This window comes from Sceloporus undulatus, chromosome 11, assembly GCF_019175285.1.
Source record: "Sceloporus undulatus isolate JIND9_A2432 ecotype Alabama chromosome 11, SceUnd_v1.1, whole genome shotgun sequence".
Classification (NCBI taxonomy): domain Eukaryota; kingdom Metazoa; phylum Chordata; class Lepidosauria; order Squamata; family Phrynosomatidae; genus Sceloporus; species Sceloporus undulatus.
In genome coordinates, this window is record NC_056532.1 from 8,546,429 (window position 1) to 8,553,002 (window position 6,574).

Here is a 6,574-nt window from a genome sequence, read left to right on the forward strand (position 1 = left end):
GAGCAGCAGAAAACAAGCTTGCTCCATCTCCATATATCAGTCACTGGAGCAGCAGAAAACAAGCTTGCTCCCTCTCCATATATTAGTCTCTGGAGCAGCAGAAAACAAGCTTGCTCCATCTCCATATATTAGTCTCTGGAGCAGCAGAAAACAAGCTTGCTCCCTCCTCAATATGACACCCCTTCAAATATTTAAACAGGGCTATCATATCACCTCTTAACCGTCTCTTCTTCAAGCTAAACATCCCCAGCTCCCTAAGTCTCGCCTTATAGGACTTTATGGTTTTCAGACCCTTCGCCATTTTGGTCACCCTCCTTTGGACCCTATCCAGCTTCTCAACATCCTTTTCGAATTGTGGGCACAATATTCCTGGTGATGTCTGACCAAAGCAGAACAGAGGGGCACTAGGACTTCCCTTGATCTGGACATTATACTCCTATTAATACAGCGCCAGTGATGGTGAACCTTTTCGAGGCCGAGTGCCCAAACTACAACCCAAAACCCACTTATTTATTGCAAAGTGCCACGTCCCTCTGGCTTTCCAGTAACAAACTCTGGCAAACTCTCTGCCCACAGAGAGGGCTCTGAGTGCCACCTCTGGCACACGTGGCACAGGTTAGCCATCACTGGCCTGGAATCACATTGGCTTTGCTGCTGAATCATACTATTGATATACATCTATTCACATTAACTCTCTGCATTCCCACTTTCCGGACCCTTTGCCATTTTGTTTGCCCTCCTCTGGATACTCTCCACTTTCTCAACATCCTTTTTATTTATGTATTTGCGGTACTTATACCCCGAGGCTCTCAATTTTTGAATTGTGGTGCCCAGATCTGGACCCAGTATTCCAGGTGAGCGCTGACCAAAGCAGAACAGAGTGGCTCTATGACTTCCCTCAATCTAGACCCCATACTGTTGATGAATCCTAGACTATTTTGTGCCGCCTCTTCATCCTTCTCCTCTGAAGCCGCTTCCTTGTCTTGTCATTAGTTCCATCCAGAAATGGAGGTTAATGAATCTGGGGAGGGAAGAAGAAGGAGCGTTGGGGTGGTGGAAATGACGGAGTATCATAAAGCCACAAGCATCGTAAAAGGTACAATGAAACCGAGAGGAGCCATTGAGTTATAAATACAACCAATACATGCGACATCGCTCAAACGGCAGAAAGCAGTCGTAAAAATCAGTCATTCTGAGCCTCCTTTTCCACAAGTGACTGGAGTCTTTTAATTCTCAAGGCACGCTCTCCTTTACGGCATCCAATCCCTCTCGCATCTACCAAGAGTTTATTTTTATAACATATAGCTTTTCTCAAGGTATGTGTGGATGGATGGATGCATGCCTACTCCTCTGCCCATGAAACACAACCCAAGGATGTGCGGGGTCTCATGCTCTGGTATATTGGAGCGGAAGTGGGAGTTATAGTTCACGTATCCTAAAAATAAATAAACCAAGTCTTCGCCAGCTCCTAAAGTAGGGTAGACATGTTGGTGCTATACAGACGGGCGATATAGGGCGCCATCGTCACATGCGTCATAGCTTCCAGATGCCCCTCGCCTCTCGCACTTGACGAGGACGTCGCAGCTGTGCAGCATCATCTACATGGGCCGCACAGCTATGACATCGCAGCTGCGCAGCATCCAAACAGTGCTGCGCAGCTGCAATGCCACTGGGACGTCCGTAGTGCTTTGCAGTGGCACAACTGCGCTGCAAAAAGGAGCTGCTTCCAGGCACTCCTTTCTTGCTACACAGAAGCAGTGCGCAATTTGTTTATTGTGGCGCCACTACAGAGCAAGGAGAGGCACCTCCTTGGCGCATCTTTCTGTCGCTCTGTACCACGTGGTTATTTTCAAAGAAGGTGTGACCCACACCAAGTTGGCAGCCTTGCCTACAAGGGCATCCCCTCTGGGTTATATAGCCTGAACTTTAAAAGTGCTATCCATGGTGAACCCAATCCCTAAACTAGCCTCTCACGGAAGAGATGGCAACATGAATTCAGCCCCACAAATACAGAGAAACACATGGGGATCCAAACTCAGATTTTAAAGACTTAGGCACCCAAACATCTTAAGTCAGGTAGACAACTTGTTACAAGAAGCATTGGATTCAAGATACGCTCAGGCCCACTGCTTCTCTAACAGATCCGCCTCCGGATGTCCAAAACTCTGCCCCTAACCTTCTAGGCTTCCTGATCTCTACCCATTTTCCTTCCCTGTCTGCCCCATTTTCTTCATAGGTAACCCCTATGAGATATGTAGAGAGATCTTGTAGCACCTTTGAGACTGGTTGAAAGAAAGATGTTGGCAGCATGAGCTTTCCTAGACTTCAGCCTACTTCCTCAGATGCGTTTAGAAATAAGTACGCTTCCAAAAGTATTTCGAAATGCATCTGAGGAAGTAGAATGACGTCTAGGAAAGCTCAGGCTGCCAACGTCTTTCTTTCAACCAGCCTCAAAGGCGCTACAAGACCTCTCTACATATGATCCTACAGACTAACACGGCTGTGTCTTTGAACCCTACAAACCCCTTGGTGACATTTCGGAGCAAGATTGCAAAGCACAGTTGGCCCTCCACATCTGCGGCATTGAGCTTTTGCCGATTTGATTATTTCTGGATACGATCAATATATCCTCTCTAGGGATCTTTAGGTCTTCCGGCACAACTCTGTAGGAAGTTGACCATAGAGTCACAACGGAGGACCCAGTGGATTCGTAAAGAAAATGCTTCTCTAGGCATTTGTAGGTCCTCCAGTGCAACTCTATGGTCAACTTCTGCTGAATGCTGGGCATAGAGTTGCACTGGAGGACCTAGAGATTCATAGAGATGATCTCTCCAGTTAAAAATTGTATGCATGCATGCGCGCGCGCGCGCACACACACACATATATATTAATCATGGGGGGTTTGCACCACTAATTCTAAAGAATATAGAGGGTTTTGTCGTGGGATTTGTTCTATAACTAATAGGGGAAAGCAGCTGGAAATCTTCCTCCTTTGTGAGTAAAGGTTTAGAAAACAAGGGCAGCAAGAGATGTTGTTTTTCCTCTTTTTAAAATTGCGTATGTGTGTGTGTGTGTGATATGTGTGGCTTTTGGTTTTCTCGCCGTTCCCTTTGGAAATATTGAAAACCCATGATGGATCACTCGCGGCGATTGTTTAGAGAAGAGATGACTAGACAAAACAAACCGCAAGCCGGCAGCGCGCTGACAGTGAAACATGACCGCCAAAGCCGTATAATCCAACAAGCATTAGAAAATATGCGCACTTCCAAAAGTATATCGCGGAGGAAGCAAATGCTCTGGAAAAACTACCGGTGGCACTGAATATGAGAGGAGAAGAGGAGGAAGAAGAGGTGATCTTAACTTTGGTCCCTCCTTGGGAATAAGACTGGTTTTTATTAGGTAGGACATATATTTAAACAGGATTAAATCACCATTGAATGTGAGTTTTGATGCTTTTTCAGTGCGGTGCTGGATCTAGTTCTTAATCAGGTTTCAAAGGACTATTGTGAGGTCCTGAATGTTATTCCTTGTTGTGTGTGTTGTGTGCCTTCTTATGGTGACCCCGAGAGATAGCAAGGCCTAGTGGTTCGAGCATTGGACTAAGACTCCAGAGACCAGGGTTCGATTCCCGCTCGGCCATGGAAACCCACTGAATGACTTTGGGTAAGTCATGCTCTCTCAGCTTCAGAGGAAGGCAATGGCAAACCTCCTCTGAACAAATCTTGCCAAGAAAACCCCATGATAGGGTCGCCTTAGGGTCTCCATATGTCAGAAACTACTTGAACACACAAGAAGGCAACCCTATCCTGGGGTTTTCTTGGCAAGATTTGTTCAGAGGAGGTTTGCCATTGCCTCCCCTGGGGCTGAGAGCATGCAATTTGCCCAAGGTGGGTACCTAGGAAAGCTCTTTCAACCCAGCTAATGGATTTACCATTGCACTGACACTGGGAACTAGTACCCACCACTGGAATAACTGTCAGGTGAACCAGGGCCAGCCCTACCTTTGCAGAGAATGAGGCAACTGCCTCAAGCAAGAGATTTGGGGTGGCATGAAAAGGCAAGGGAAAATGTTATGCAGTCAGCCCTCTGCATCTGCAGATGCTTCATGCCTGGATTCAACCATCCACGGCTTGCAAATATTCTATATATCCATATCCATATCCATATCCATATCCATATCCATCTATCTATCTATTCCAAAAAGCAAACCTTGTTTTGCCACTGTATATAAGGGTCACCGTTTTACGATGCCGTTGTCTTTAGTGGGACTTGAGCATCCATATGGATTTTGCTTTCGACGGATAGTCCTGGAACCAAGGGCCTAGAGTCTCCCTGATCAGAAACGCTTGGGACCAGGACTGTTTTGGACAACGGATTTTATTTCAGATCTTGGAACACTTGCACTGACATAATGGTCAGACTGGAGATTGCAGTCAAGAAGTCAGAAGAGGGCTAAGACCCTATGAAAGTCATGAGGTCCTCAGAAGCCGACAGCACCTTGAAAGCCCATACTCACAAATAGGTGCTCCTTAGTGTTTCCTGGAAGGGAGAGATGGGATATAAATAAATATTTTATTATGATTTATTGTTATTATTATTTGCAACTTGTTCCTTCCAAGCTCTGGACTGAACTTTGGAAGACTGACCATCTTCTATTTCATTGTCCCTGTTGGCCTCGGATCCTATCATTCTCTTGGGCTTGGAAAAGCTCTGGACTGAACCTCAAACGGCTGACCGCTTTCTATTTCATTCCTCCTGTCGTCTCACGGTAGAGCCGGCCTCGGATCGTACCGGTCCATTTTGGCTTGAACCGAAAACAGAACTGTTGGAAAGGCTCTGGATCGAAGCTCAAAAAGGCTATTATCTATTTTGTTCCTCCTGTCGTCTCACGGTAGAGCCACCCTCGGACCATACTGATCCATTTTGGCTTGAACCAAAAACAGAACCATTGGAAAGGCTCTGGACCGAACCTCGAAGGGTGGACTGTTTTCTGCTCCGCTGCCGCACAGTAGAGCCAACCTTGGATCTTACCACTCCATTTTGGCTTGAACTGAAAACAGAACCATTGGAAAAGCTCTGGACCGAACCTCGAAAGGTGAACCATTTTCTGCTCCACTGACCCTGTTGCTTCACAGTAGAACCAACTTTGGATCTTACCAGTCCATTTTGGCTTGAATTGAAAACAGAATCATTGGAAAAGCTCCGGACCAAACCTTGAAAGGTGGACCGTTTTGTGCTCCATTGCCCCTGTTGCCTCACAGTAGAGCCAACCTTGGATCTTACCAGTCCATTTTGGCTTGAATTGAAAACAGAACCATTGGAAAAGCTCTGGATCGAACCTCGAAAGGTGGACCGTTTTCTGCTCCGTTGCTCCTGTTGCTTCACAGTAGAACCAACCTTGGATCTTACCAGTCCATTTTGGCTTGAATTGAGCACAGAACCAGTGGAAAAGCTCTGGACCGAACCTCGAAAGGTGGACCATTTTCTGCTCCGCTGACCCTGTCGGATCACACCGGTCCCTTTTGGCTTGAGCCCGAAACAGAGCCCTTGGGAAAGGCTATTGGGTGTCTTTTTAAAAAATGCAAAGCTCTCAAGCAGCTGACAGAAGGTAAGCCATGCCAAGTGTAATCTGAAATTCATCACCCGAAATGGCTGCCGTTCTCGAGTGGCCCGTAATCAGGCCTTGTGTGTCCGTAATTGGTTGCTACCATCCATCTCCTCTCCTCGCCGGTAAACATTCCCCGGCATTAGACAACAGCCGAGTTAATTTCAACGCCGCCTCTCTCGCTATCAAACGAAATTGGCAGGCTAAATAGGGGAACGGCGGCTTATTTGATACTTACCTCTGTCTTCTTCGGCTTAAATGCGGAGTAAAACGCCAAGGGCCGTTCGGGGTCAGAGAGAAATTACAGGGCCCGGGCCTCCGACGGCAAGTGAAAGCGATATTAAAAGGTGGGACGGAAGAGGAGGGGAGATGGATGCACACAAAAGGAAAAAGCAAAACGGTCCCCGGCACCTTGGTTTTATTTCTTTTTGTTAAAGAAATGGGATTTGTTTCAAGATGGATGCGGCAGGCGGCATGATGCAAAAGGATGCATGGGTTGCAAAAGGAAGTTATGTTTTCCCATCGTCAAAATGATGGCGACAAGTGGAGAAGGAAAAGGATGAACTGGAGTGGCTGCTGAGAACAGAGGTGCCAGGTGTCCTTTATTGTCGTCTCTTATTTATGGGCCACAAAGCTTGCCCCTTATAGGACTGGCAGGTGTCCCTTATTATAAGGGATGTCCCTGATTTATGGGTCAGAAAGTTTGTCCCTTATTATAAGGGATACCCTTATTTAAGGGCAAGAAAGTTTGTTCCATATAGGACTGGCAGGTGTCCCTTGTTATAAGGGAATATATGAGTCCCTTATTTATGTCCCTTATAGGATTGGCCGGTATCCCTTATTATAAGGGATTTCCCTTATTTAAAGGCCAGAAAGCCTGTCCCTTATAGGGTTGGCAAGGGTCCCTTATTAAAAGGGACGTCAGCTATATGAGTCCCTTATTTATGTCCCTTATAGGACTGTCAGGTG